The sequence below is a fragment of the Panicum virgatum genome, chromosome 9K (assembly GCF_016808335.1).
Source record: "Panicum virgatum strain AP13 chromosome 9K, P.virgatum_v5, whole genome shotgun sequence".
Taxonomy (NCBI): domain Eukaryota; kingdom Viridiplantae; phylum Streptophyta; class Magnoliopsida; order Poales; family Poaceae; genus Panicum; species Panicum virgatum.
The window spans coordinates 54,378,904-54,394,202 of record NC_053144.1 but is presented as its reverse complement, the minus strand read 5'-3'; positions in this window follow the sequence as shown (position 1 = coordinate 54,394,202).

Here is a 15,299-nt window from a genome sequence, read left to right as displayed (position 1 = left end):
GAGTCTAATTAGTTCATAATTAAACATTAATTACCAAATAAAAACAAAATGCTACAGTAGTCACGTCCAAAAATTTCTACCTAAACACGCACTGAGTGTCGCGGCACGACCGGACGAGGGAGAGAGACGGGGCCACGGGGACCACCGGAGGCAGGCACCGCACCGGTATACAGAGCCGGCAGCGACAGGCGGCCAACGCTGTCTTGTCCGGCCTGCGACTGCGGGCGCCGCCGGAGAGGACCATCGACCACGGCCAACGGGCCAAGGCAGGCCACGCAGGCAGCGCTGTCGAATCCAGTGGCTGCCACGCCTGTTTGATTTTTTAAATTGCCCTCAATATTCAGATTTCAATTCGAATATTTAAATATCAATTTAATATAAAACTAATTGTATAAATTGTAATCAGAGTCTTTAGACGGATCTATTAAATATAATTAATATATAATTAGTGAATGATTATTTAACAATTAATGGTCAAATTATATATTAATTAGACTTAATAGATTAAGTCATGATTTATAAAATTAATTTTATAATAAATCTATTGTTTAGTACTTCGTATATAAACATGTGATGTGACGAAATTTATGACTTAAACTAAAATCCAAACGAGGCCTAATCAACGTGGCGGCCCCGTGGCGCCGATCCCAGCTAGGACGGACTAGCACGGCCGCACGGGTAGGGTAGGGTTGGGGTGACCTCCTCGCGACGTGGGTGGGAACTGGGAAGCAGCTAGTGCTAGGCTTGCTTGCTAGCGTTAAGCTCGCCATGTTCATGACGAACCCCTCTCTGCCTAAGGTTCCAATAATTTGTGGTTAGTTAGCCGTGAGAAAAGAAAGAAAAAAGAGCCCCGATGGATGAGAAAGGATGGCAGGAGGACAGAGTAAGAGCATCGCCCGCAGTTTGGTAAATCGAGTTGTCATCTTTGATTTTTGATAAAAATGTTAAAAATACTCCTCCAATAATTTGTCAAAAGACTTGGCAATTTTTGACAACTTGAAAAACCAGCCTCCAGCGCGCAAATATACGCGCGCGGCGCGCGGTTGGCATCGTGGTTTCTAGTCAGGTGGGAGGGTGAAAAAAGAAATAAATAACAGAGAAGGGTTCCTGATTTAAGTTTTCAAGAGGTGGAAGAGCATAAATATAATTTTATTTCTCTCTCAGGATTCCTGATGTAAGTTAGATCTGGATTTGGCAAGTGAATTATGCCAAACTGTTGAAGATAAACTCTTTTTTTACTAGACATATCTTTTTAAAAGTTGGCAAAACACAAGATATGCCAAATAAAATATGACAAACTGTTGGAGATGCTCGAAGATGCCAATCAAGTGTTGCCAACCTGGGCTCTGTTTTGCTGCCGACCCGCGAGTCCGTGACGACACTGCAGTTTCCGGCGAACGAACGGATATGGATAGAGCATCAGATCATATCAAACTCTGGAATCTGGATATGGAAGAGAAGAAGAAGGAGAGAGCTGGAGCCTCTGGAGGCATCATCCATCCAGGTAGCCAGGAGCGGACTAGCAGCCACTGCCGGCCGCGCTTCGACGGTGACGTGGTGGAGGCGACGTGCACGGCTGCACGCCCGGCAGGCGGCAGCTCACGCGCACCCGGTCCGGTGCGCCTATCCCTGTCTGTGTCCAGCCCGAATATCTATCTACCTACTACACGCACGCGTATCATCGTCGATTCGTCCCGGGAAATCTCCATTTTCCGCGAGATATGCAAAAGTGACAGCAAGTTTTGCTCAACCCCCCCCCCCCCCAGCTAATGAATCGTAACCTTTACCCGTAAAAAAAAGGGCATAACTAATGAAAACTGTTAGTCCAGAACATATATAGTATCACTTTTGCCCGTCCCCTCCCCCAACCCAATCCACTTTCCTCTCCTTTACCATAAAGTTGGGGGAATTTTGATCTTTTCTTTTTTTCAAAATGCTGGTTTCCATCAGCACTAATTAGCTACATTATTCCAGCTAAAGTTTAGACACCTTTTAAAGTCTGGCTAAAATTTGGTCCACTGATTAGTGTCCTGTTTGGATGGACCGGTACTGGAGTTTAACACTTTCACTCATTTAGCACCTGAATCCAAGTCGAACCTAGTTTACACCATTCTACTTAAGGACCGGCAGTACTACCTTTATTTTTCCCCCTTTTTTTCCAACAAGAAAGAGAACCATAAGAAGGCGCGTTGATATTCCAAAGAATCATGACATTAGCTTTTCCAAGCTAGAGGGCCTTTAAGAACCCAAGCAAGCATCATCGATCACCACTTTGAGATTCCTCCTCCACTATTCTCTCTCTTCTAGCTCCTTTCATTCCTAAAGCGTTTTTTTAAAAAAAAAATCGGAATAGATGATGTACAATTTGACCAGATGAAAAGGAAGGAATCTCATGAACATGCGAGTCTTTTTCCTGAGGAGATATGGTTGTGCAGCTGATCGATTTGTTTATATGGTAATTCATAGTGCACCGTTGTTTCAATTTGCCACTCCATTTTCCGAGCCTGTGGATATATAGAAAGGGGCACATTGGTAGAGGACAATAACAAGCAAAAAACTTTGGAGATAGGGAAGGATAAATAGAGTGTGGTCTGCTGTGGATCAATGTAGCCTCCTCGAGCATACCGAGGAATTCGATGGAGCTACGAGGGCGGCTACTCAAAGAAGGCTCCCTTTGCCGCTCGGGCACTTACTAACCTTTTGACGTCGACGTCGTCTCCATGGTCCGATGGAAAACCACACGGAAGGCACCCAAAAACCTTGGCTCAAAGGAGCAAATTAAAGCGCTTCTACAAAACTCCAAAAATTCACACGTTCTGATCATTACGTTGATGCGTTGCCGGCCGTGTGAGAAAACCTTGTAAGCAATCGTAATGTTGCATACGAATCTAGTTCATTTAGTTCCATCATTGGTAGGCACACGTGCTGTGTCTGTGAGGGTGATATCGAGCCGTGCGACATGGTCCTATGTATATGTCACTACATGCCGACATGCGTCTGTTGCATTGTGTTGCTACGACATGATGTCAGCCCGTATCACCTCTAGGCTCTAGCTTGGTCTCATTGAGTCATTGCCGTCAAAACACATGCACAGCTTTACCATGGACAGATGATGTGGAGCATGTCTCAATGGCAGTTATGCCAATCCGGCACACAAGTACTCTTCAGGATGTTATTGGTAGGTACTCCGTCCGTTCCAAATTATAAGATATTTTAATAATCTTGTAGAGTCAAAAAAATTTATATTTGACCAAATTTATATAATAGAATAATGACATTTATTGTATAAACCAAATATCATTAGATTCTTTATTAGTTATATTTTCATAGTACATCAATTTGGTATCATAAATCTTTATATTTTTCTCTATAATTTTGGTCAAATTTAAAATTACTTTAACTCTCCAAAATTCTTGGAATATCTTATAATTTGGAACGGAGGGAGTACTCTCTATTCAGAATGGTATGTGTGATAGTAGGCGGCACACTCACGGGTGCGCCGCTGTCGTGTGCATACGTAAATATAAATATTTGTGGTAGAGTCGGATTAAATAAATATAAATATTTGTGGTAGAGTAGAGTCAGATTGAACCGGAAGTACTTGGTGAAGAGCAAAGAAAAAGGAAAAGGAAAAACAGCCGGTTCACGACTTGCAGTGCTGGTTCCGTTCCATGGGCCTAAAGGTTAGGCCCACAATTTTCAATAATTCCAGCTTTCTTTTTTATATTTTTAAAAAATAAAAATTTCAAAAATATATGTCCGTTTTGAAATATTTCAAAAATATCCCCCGGTCGCCCCCATAGGGCGACAGGCCCTAAGTGTAATTTTTTTCTTCAAATTCGCAACGAGGTCCCTGTCAAATAAAGGGGCCTGTCGCCCCACCCCACGGGCGACAGGGGCCTGTCGCCCGTTGGGGGGCGACAGGGTCCCCTTTGCTCTATATAAGCCCTGGCCGCCATATGCCGCCATCCCCTTTGTCATTTGTGCCTAAAAATTCAGGAAAAAAGAGAGGGGTGAGGAGAAGAAAAGCAGCGAAGCTCTGCCGAATTGCGTACTTGTGATCTACCGGTAACTTCCGTATGAATCCATTGATATTGTATAAAAATTTAATTTAATTAGCGGATTAGCTGAATTAGATTTGGTGCTTTAGAACACTCGTTTAGTATTACAATTTCAGTACTATTACAGACTTGTTTTTAAATTAATTATGAATTAGAATAGAATTATGAAAGTACCTTATTGATATTGCAGCATAAGGCAATGACTGCCTCAAATTGTGGAGGATTTTCATGGACCGAAGAAAAATCTAGTATAATACTTGATATCATGACCCATCTTGTTATCAGTAAGAAGTTGGATCCGTTAGCGGATGGTACGATAGAGATGCTGTTGTCCAAAGTAGTAGAGTTTAAAGATTTCACATTATTTCGAGGTATTACGACGCAAGATGTAAAGGGACACCTGCTAGAACGTCGGAAGATATACATGAGAGTATGTGAACTAGCGAATCATCCTAATATCATTGGATTCTTACAAAGTTCTTGTAAGATATGGATGTGGTCAGAGGTGTATGAGATGCACATTAAGGTAACTCTCATTCAGTTGTAATCCTGTCCGTCATTTCGAATCCATATTTATAAAACAGTAACATTATTATTTTTAATTATATGCTAGGATTACCCCGAGGTTCGTACTTGGCCTGCACAAGAACAGATGCCCGGAGGTTCGTCGAGTCATGCTTCAGCACCTCAACCACCAACTTGTGTTAACTGGGATGACGACATGGATGACTTCATGCCCCCCAAACCATGGCCTCCAACACATGATGTTCCTCCCCCTGTACATGAACCTTGAATCAGAAAGGAGGCAAAGGGAAAGGCAAGAGGTTCGTCAAGTCATGTTGCACCACCTGCAGCACAAACATGTGTTAACTGGGATGATGACATGGATGACTTCATGCCCCCAAACCATAGCATCCAACACATGATGTTCCTCCCCCTGTACATGAACGTAGATCCAGAAAAGAGAGAAAGGGAAAGCCAAGAGGTTCGTCGAGCCATACTACACCACCTGCAGCACCACCATCTGTCAACTGGGATGACGACCTAGATGATTTCATGCCATGATCTATAACATATGATGTTCAACGGTTTAAGATGTATTTGCATTTAGTATTGTTAATGTTGTATTATGATTGTATGTATGTCTCGTACCTAACTTGCATTCACTGGACATGTACATAATATCGATTTTGAATCGTACTTAGTCGTAATGGAGCATCGAAGTATAAACATGTCACTAGAATGCTAAAAAGCACATATTTAATTAATATAACGATAAGAAATAAGAATTAAGAAATGCATTACATAATGTGAACCATCAAATTTTACATCATAATACAATGATAATGAAACACACATCACACATGCAGTGGCATGGAAGAACCCGTTGCAAACTACGGTAAACAGATTCCGGACTAACCTAACATGCTTTAGGTAAATTAAAAAAAACAGAACAAACACAACGATGCAGCATGTCACTACCACTAGGGTAGTCCTAGTAGCCGTACCCCCACGTAGCAAACTGCTTTGAGCCTTCTCCGCAGTATCCACCCATTGCAGGTGGTGCAGGCGGTGGTGCCGGAGGCGCAGGGCCCTTCTTCTTGTGACAAGGGCAGTTGTAGTAAGGAATAGTGCATGGTTCATCCTGCGAACCGGCAGCATTGCTGGTATCATCAACTTCGTCGTCTTTGTTACCCTCGCTCACTTCCTCATAATGGTTCACCTTGCATTCCAGATCAAAGATCTTTATCTGGAGGTACTCGATGAACTCCTGAACAGAATCAATTGGTGCAGGATCGACCCACCTAGTAAAACCACAGTTTTCTGGAGCATCGGAAGACTGCAAAATAAATTTCATGTAAGGTGTCTCATTGAAGATAAAGAAATGAAAGAACCGAGTATTACCCATGCGTGTGGACATTTAAAGAAACGCCGACCGCCATCCATCCCGTCGGTGCACATCTGAACTAAGCAGTCCTCACCATGTCTGCATTTTGGCCACGGTTCTCTACGGTTATCGTATTGTCGAAGAGGAGTTTCATTGGTAAATTCACTCTTGTGCTGTGGCGGAAACTCAAACACTGGTTCCGGAAAGGAACCAGGTCCAAGAGGCCCCTCCCATATTATGGGGTCTCCCTTTCTTCCACCTTTTCCTTTCCCAAAACCATAGTAATTCTTCCCGCTAGACCCACCTCCAGACATTGGGCATACAATGAGCTTTGGTGTTTAAGTGCTGCTGGGAGTTCACAAACTTCAGAGTATTTATAGGCGCACAAAGGTCTGATACCCGGAGTGTGGAGTGTAAATGCACCTAAAAAGCCTACATGACAACACAGTGAAGAGGCTAGCTGACCTAACACTGAAAAGGCTAGATTCGATTCTCGAAATGACTACTCGATGCATCTCTGTGCATGCAGACTCACAGCGCTGCATTGATGCAGCTCGGTCGATCGCGCCAAGATGCCGCCTTCCCCACTACACGCCATAGACCTGCGCTGTAGAATGACAGGTTCGTCGTCCTCGGCAGAGAGACTGCTTTGAAGGTGAGCTGCAGTGGTTGCCGTGTTGTCACATCTTTTTGAAATGGTGGAAGGGCACTGCTAAACATGTCACGTATGTCGGGGCAAAGAATGCGACATTTGGGAAACCCGTGATCGCCGCGCCAGCTAGTGCCTCCACGTGGTGCCGGGCATAGCCATCCTGAGGCCTCGCCTGGTGTGGCTGCGGGTGAGTGTCAACATAAACCAGACGAGCCCGAGTCCGGGGTAAGTACCAGGTGAGGTAAGCCCTAAAGGAGCTGTCTGTGTGTGGTCCTGTTGGATGGACCAAGTGCTCGTCTGCCTGTTCCCATTGGTCCACCCACGGCTGCATCTTGGTGAGCCAATCATCAGAGCATGGCAAGCCACTCCTTGACAACCTACAAAAGTGGACCACGAAGAATCGTTAGATTCGACACGAATGTATGAGCCAAGTTCATTCATAATTACCTGTGGTCCTGGCGACTGACACGCTCCAACGCGGTGGGCACTGGAAACTCCTGGCGCTGCCCAAACTGTCTCCTGACTCTCCAGGGGCAATATGCCTCAACCGCGATGTCATAAACCAGGACGGCGGTAGTAAGCCACAGACTCGCATTCGCGGAGCAGTGCGAAGACAGGCCTGCTGGTGCACGGGTAGCCACAGCCTCTGGGCTGTAAGGCTCCCAGACAACGTTCTCGGGCGTCAGCATGTCGAGCTCCGAAACAAACTCAGGATATGCGCGTCTGACCTGCGCATGCGCCCAGGACCTCTGCATTCCGAATAAGTAAAATTAAAAGTGCGCTAATACATCATGTAACAATGAATAACAAAATTAGATTTGTTGCTAACGTACCTGACGCCAGATCCAGATAGTTCCCATAGTGGGCCTCTCGTCCTCCTCGTCGCCGTACATGCCCCCGTGGTAAGGCTCGTGGCTGACTATGGGCCAACCAACGGCTAGCCTCTCGTACGACCAAAGCTGTAGCAGTAGTGGGCACCCTGCCAGGATAGCGTTCCCATGTGTCTTCATGCAGCTGTCACAGAGTCCACGGTAAGTGGCTGCAAGTACCGCCTCACCCCAGCTGTAGGGCGGTACGTCCTCGTCCCCATCCGCAATCTCCCGTGCATACGGAAGGAGAATCCTATCGACCGAGTTGCCATGAGTGTTGTTGAACATGATGTAACCAAACAACCAAAGTAGGTACGCCTCCAGCGATCTGGTCACACTGTACTCGTCGGCATCCGCAGCCAACAGGGCAGGCCGCATAAACAATTAAGATTAATGGTTTCAACTGTCAATGGAACATGTGAATTGCAACAATTAAATTTATATATGGAATGAATACGTATTGTAAATTGTAGGAACCAGGTCTTCGAAGGACCTGCTGCTCGCGGGTGAGGGTTGATCGGACCTGCTTCTTCCACGCGGTCAACCAGGGCAAAACGGGCCTCTAGGTCATCCTTCCACGAGGCCGCCACCACACGCGGCCTACAGCCTCCCCGACGATAGGGAGGCCGAGGAGGTAGGCCACGTCCTGCAGCGTAGGAGTCATCTCCCCACACGGGAGGTGGAACGTGTGTGTCTCCGGCCTCCATCTGTCAACGAGCGCCGTCAGGAGGGATCGGTCTAGTTGAATAGGCCCAATCTCGACAAGACGGCTCAGAGTCAGTAGACCGGCCGCACGTAACCTGCAAAAAAAACAAAATTGTCGAAACAAAGGAATACCGATGAATACATAAGTGATAAACAATAATATTTCATTACATACCGGTCACACCAATCGTGGTGTATAGAGATCGCCTCCCGGGTGGACTAGGACGTAGCACCTCTAGGGCTCGGTGCTCAACAGCTGCAAAGTAAGACTTGTGGCTCGAGTCGATAACTGGGTCTAGCAAGGAGTCCATCTCCATACCTGCATTCAAAAATATATGAGAACACATAGGTAAATATATATTTCATACAAACTGGACACATAGGTACAATAATACTTCATTACATACCTGCAATATTTCATTACTACATATTACAAATAATGAAATACAATTGTGGATCATGACACCGAATGCCTTCCACGAGCAATTCTCGCCGATGCTCGTCTGAACGTAGGAGGTGCTCCATCTCTGGGATTTCCGGAAGGACCGACGTTAGCAGCATCGTGAAGTGCATTCTGAGGACACTTCTTGTAGTTGTGACCCAATGCTCCACATTGGCTGCAACGCTTTTGTGCCTTGCTTGCTTCCGACTCGTCCATACCATTTCGAATACGACGTGTCTGACGGCGGCCTTTGCCTTTCTTAGTGGCTGGATCAGGAATAAACATCTTATTCTCATTATACTAAGTGAAAGGCCCCACAATTCCAATCCCGTATACCTTATGTCCCCAGGTGGATACAGCTGCTTCCTTGCTGAAGTAAGGTGAAACAAATACTCCTGGCTGCAACGCAGACTCTGCACATGCCGCAATGAGATGGGAGCATGGCAAATGCAATAACTTAGGCTTCATGCAGAGCAGAAGGCTTTGCCATCTACTGTAATCAAACTCTCCTGTACCACCCTATCTCTACGGATACCACGACCACTTCTATCCTTGCATAGAACCTCAAATCTATGCTCCATTGTACCTGTCGATATGACGCGGTGCAGTTTAGCCTTTTCAATCTTCTCTTGCATATATTGTGTCACTCTTTTGCAAAACTGAATTTGGGGGTTGCTGATGTTTATGCTTGCAGCCGTGTAACGCTCTCTGAAATACTTCATGCACCCATACATGACGAACTCAACAATTCCCACAAGAGGAAAGGCACGACAAGAACACATAACCATATTGAAACACTCTGCATGGTTCGTTGTCTGAATACCATACCATATTCTGTTGGTATCATAAAGGAATGACCATTTCTCCTTAGGTGCACCTCAAATCCAGTGTGAAAATGGCTTCTCAATTGAATCCCTAGCCTCTGCAGCCTGACTCGTGCCTGCTCCTGATGCTCTTATCTTCACTAGTTCTGCAGTCAACTGATCGAGCATCTGCCATAATGCATTGAATTTTCTCTGTTGATTTTGGGTGCACAACCTCTTAAACAGGTTCTTAAGATCCTTGTTCTTGAAGTAGTCATAGAAGTTTGCACCCATATGCCTAATGCACCACCTGTTTTGGACATCGGGCCACAATGGAGGCGTTGTCGCAGTGCCACGTTGAAATTTCAGTATTGATTGCAGCAGACCTGCATGCCTATCACTAATAAGGCACATATCTGGACGTGCAGCAACAACATGAATCTTCACTCGTTCAAGGAACCAATACCAACTGTCTATGTTCTCATTCTCAACAAATGCAAATGCGAGCGGAACTATTTGGTTGTTGCAATCTACACCAATTGCGGTGAGTATCTGACCTTTATACCTTCCAGTCAAAAATGTGCCATCAATGCAGATCACCGGAAGACAAAACTGAAATGCTCTAACACAAGCACCTATGCAAAAAAAGGCTCGTTGCATAATTCTTTGTCCCCTAGTCACGGCTGGTACGAGGTATGTGTCATAAAAGCTTCCAGGATTTCTAGCAGCAACATGGGATAACATACGAGGTAGGTTATCATATGATGCCTCGTATGTGCCGAACCGCATCTCGAACACCCTTTGTTTAGCTCGCCATGCCTTCAAATAACTGATGGTGTACTGGTAAGTCTGCTCAATGTGTCAAACAATCATTTTTGGCTCATAATTTAGATTGTCCATAATAAACCCATACATTTGCTTTGCAACAAAGTCGCAAGATATATTGCGATGCGTGGGAAGAACTTCTGACAGCAAACAAGTGTGCTCTGTCACAATGTAACATTTCCAGTTTGACTTCCATTTTCCCTTGAATGCATGTACTCGCCATGGACATCCATCATTCACACACTTCACCTCATATTCTTTACTGCCAAATTTTATGACTCTGAATTCTCGTTTCAATGATATTGCCCATAGTCTCACAACATCTTTTACGGCTTCAATGTTTGGATATGTTGCACCTTACACTACCTCATTCCCTCTGTACTCCCACTCCTGATTTCGTACATCTTCTGCGACATGACTGCCAAAACCATGCTCCTTCCACTCTTTTGGCAATGAGTACTGCTCGTCATCAGATGAGCCCTCATATTCTTCCATATCTATTGCGGTTTGGTCTTCTGCCTCCAGCTCGTCCACAATGCTATGTATCCTCTCTCCCTCATCAGCAAGGCCCTGTGGTCCCATGTTTTGGTTCTCTGTCTCTTCTGACTCATCTTGCTCAACATAATTGGTCTCTCTTCGAATACTCGGAGTTCCTTGATCTGCACAATGTTGGATTTCATTTTGTCTTCTCCCGAATTTGAACAAGAATGGCCAGAGGCCACCCACGCTGTAGAGCTGCTTGCATGTACTTCTGCCAGTCATCAGTGTTGTGTATCATCATCAATTCCCATAATTCACTTTCTACCTCTCAATTAACAAGAGACTGGACGGTGATCACATGTGTCAACGGATCAACACGGAACCCACGCTGCAGCCACTTACATATGGAACCAAAACTCCTTTCCAGAGGTTTATCTATGGCGCTAGATGTGCATTTAAAGGCAGAAAGATCTACTCCATTTTGGCCCATACATAACATTGAGTCACCATAAAATACTTGAAACTGCATCTTACTCGACATATCTGTATATCACATAATACTTATCGAGTTATACTCTTTACTTCACTACCTTATTCAATAATCCGTAAAAATTTACTTCACTACCTTATTCAATAATCCGTAAAAACTAAGTATGAAATTCAACTACAACATATAAGTATTCATTACTACGTGATGACACTCAAATTCTATACTGCATATGCCAAATTCTATTCTAAATCATAATTAATTTATAAACACGTCTCTAATAGTTCTGCAATTGTAATAATAAATGCGTAGTACTAATTTTCTAAACTAATTTACTACTACGTAACTACAAACTAAAGTATCATTAAACTCCTACTTAAATGATTCTACTATAGCACTAATTAAATTAAATTACTCACCCCTACTTAAATTACTCCTACTTAAATGCGTAGTACTTAAATAAAAAAATATATAAACTAAATGTACTAACCTGCAGATCACACGTGCTGAATCCGGCAGGGCTTCGCCGCTTCTTTTCTCCTCACCTCTCTCTTTTTTTCTGGATTTTTGGTGGAATTTTCGGGCTCAAATGAGGAGGGAAGGGGGGGGGTTGGATCTTATATAAGGGGGGTTACCCCGGTCGCCAGGGGGGCGACAGGCCCCCTGCCGCGCCCGTGGGCTGGGCCCAGTGGTCGCCCGAGGGGGGGCGACAGACCCCTTTTTTTTCCAGAGGCCTCGTTGCAAATTTAAAGAAAAAAAATTACACTTAGGGCCTGTCGCCCTATAGGGGGCGACCGGGGGTATTTTTGAAATATTTCAAAACGGACATATATTTTTGAAATTTTTATTTTTAAAAAATATAAAAAAGAAAAAAGCGCCGGCCAGTACTCACTACAAAAATATGGGCCCATTCCCGTGGCACTCGCCGGCCAGCGTGTGTCCCTGTTGGATGGCAAGAATTTGTTTTTTTAATGGGAATGGCAAGAATTTGTTTGTTGAAAAGGAAAGTGTCTAACGTACTAGCGGCTGTCTCTAGGATGCGAGCCAGCGCTTCTTCCGCGGCCGAACTCCTGGATGGTCCGTAGAAACTCTCAGCAGCACATACCACTCGGCATTCGTCATCGTGGCAGATGCACAGTTCACAACTGATTAGACTACGACTCCATCTGGTCATCCAAATTAGAGGATGTGATTCTTGTGGAGGTCTACAACTACAAAAATGCAGAGAACATGTTATGATCAGCATCTAATTAAGATGTAATAGCAGAAAGTCAGAGAGGACTGCCCGACGTCTGTCCTCGTCCGTCAGTCGGTCGTCTCCCGCCGTCCGTCAGATGCACCCACGACCGATGTCATGCTGCTATCTGATTGTTCATTTTCTGAACCGAACCCCCCAATTCTCTGATCTGAATAACCAAGGAATGGAGAGTGTCAGTTTTCTCTCTGTTTTTTTTTCTGAAAGTGAAGGAGACAGACAGCTTTCTGACGCGATTCAGCACTATCAATATGACGTATGCAGATTAAAAAAAAAGAATATGACGTATGCAGATTAAAAAAAAAGAATATGACGTATGCAGTTGTGAAGGGTATAGTGGAGGCAGTTCTTCGACGTGCAGAAAAGCTTCTTGCCTGCGATCGGTTTCTGTTGGAGAAAAGTATCAAGTGTTTGTCTGTCAAGTTTCAGGGAGCATACCTGTCTACGAGCCCAACAGTAAAATTCCCGGCCACCCAAAAAATGACTACAGTAAAAATTCCACTTCAATTTTGAAAGACTGGTCAAATCATAATACCTATTCGTTGCACAAAAGCTAAATCAACGGTTCCATATTTAAAGGTGTTTAGTTTTATAGCACTTGATGAGATCAAACTAAAGGACTTACTACTATAATGCGGCCGATGGTCACCTACTAGATGGCAAGATCGCTTTCACGCTCCAATTTTACTCTTAACATCTGTCGCCACCCACCCTAACAACTCCATTTTATTCCGTTGTTTTCCCACGGCCGGTCCTACTTCACAGAACACAACGACGCACCGTCTCGCTACCTTAGGGTCTGTTTGGTTGGAGGGTCCAACTGGATTGGGACGGGTTCAACCCAGTTGGACCCACGTTTGGTTTGAAGTTCATCTGGGTTAAGTTAAACTCCAAAAGGAGAATATGTTGCTTAGATGCGGGTAGGAGTGGCCTGCTCAAATCGAGCAGACCATCCCGACCCACTTCGACGCCTCAATGTCTGTCGCAGGGGCCCGTCAGCTCCACAGGCGCGGCGCGCACGAGCACGTTGTCGGCGGTCAGCCTCGCGGCGGCACCCACGACGCCAACGCCGATGAACCTTGCGGCTGCTGGAGGACGAGGCAACTGACGTGCCGCCGCCAAGCTGGAGGAAGGCTGCCGAGGGGGTATCCACGCAGGCTACCACAGCCCGCTGCAGCATCGAGTGGCGAGGTCATGCGGGGCGAGGAGCAGGGGGCGGCGGCCAGGGGCGAGCGGCGAGGCCACACTAGACGAGGAGCGGGGCCGAGGCCGTGGTGAGCGGTGAGGCCGCACGGGTCGAGGAGCAGCCGGATGTGGAATGGGAATGACAGGTGAAACCCGCAAACAGCTGCTCCTAACGGTGTGAAACTGGTATTTGAATCATCCCTCAACATCTCTCTAACCAAACACAAAATTGGGTTGAACCCATCCCTCTAACCAAACACTATATGGGTTGGACCCAACTAAAAAATAGAAATGGATCCAACCCATTTCCAAACCAAACACATGCTCCTGTCTGCCCCTTCATCGACAGTCACCTCCTCCATCTCTCCATTTCCAATCCTAGCATCCCACAAATACCTTCGAAATCCTAATCCTTTCCCGCCATCACAAGTAGTACAATTTATTGCATCAAAATCAGGAGTGGTTGTGGCTGTAGAAAATATACACTCTGTTCTGCTGGCTGTGGATGGTGGCTAGTGCTGATTTGCTGGTAGAGAAAAGTATTGCTGCTTGGCTAGTGCTGGTTTGTTGTGAGAGAAAATCACTGCTGATGGTTGCCAGCAGAACAGAACGACAGTGAATCAATTTTGTAATAATTAAAAGATTTATATTTTTTTAAAGCACCCAGAGCACTGGGGAGTCATGTAAAATTTTGGGCGCCCATGCTGACCGGACTCAACACAGACGGGACTGTCCGAGTAGTCTCGAAACACGCCATACTGCACTCACACCACACCACACACCCCATACACGCATGCTACAGTACCCATGGAAATCGGGTGAGTCTATATATCACTTAAGGTGACAACCGCCGAAACCATCACCTGTAGATATATTATGTAGGCCTTAATCAGTCCAACTACGGGCCTATTTTCACATGCTGTGGGGCCGAATGATCTCATTTAAAGAGGAGAGAGATTATATACATGCAAACATGATAAAAGTGATGATATCATCCACATGCATGTAGGTCTAAAATTTAAAAAATCTATAAGTATTAATCTGAGTGTTCAAATTAAATTTGATTTGCACCATCATCTTTCTTATGAAAAGATCTTCAAAACAAGACCACACCTGCCTATATTTGCACAAAATTTAGAAAAAACATTTTTTTAAAATAATAGTTAATTAGTTTTGGCTACTGGGAACAAAAATTTTAACAACACGAACAAATGATTATTTTTAATGAACAAAAAGTTAAACATGACAAACAAATAATAATGTACTGTGAACAAAATATTAAACATCGAGAATATTTGATTGTATTGGATAGATAATGAAAAATAAATATCACGAACAAACAAATCAACATGGCGGAACAATATAATATACAAAGTGAACAAATAAATTATACGCCTCGAACAACTATGTCATGGACACGAAACAAATATTACTATTTGTAAAAAGTAAATTCTTTTATATACCAACTGAGGATGCAAATAAAATTGGAATACATTAAGCATGAATTATTTTTAAATATGAACAAATGGATAGGAATAACAAACTAAATATAATACAGATAAAACATGCAGTGAATAGAAATGCTAAGTATTAATGTATTCTTAATGTATTGATATCACTCACACACTTAAAACATTGAAAACAAAA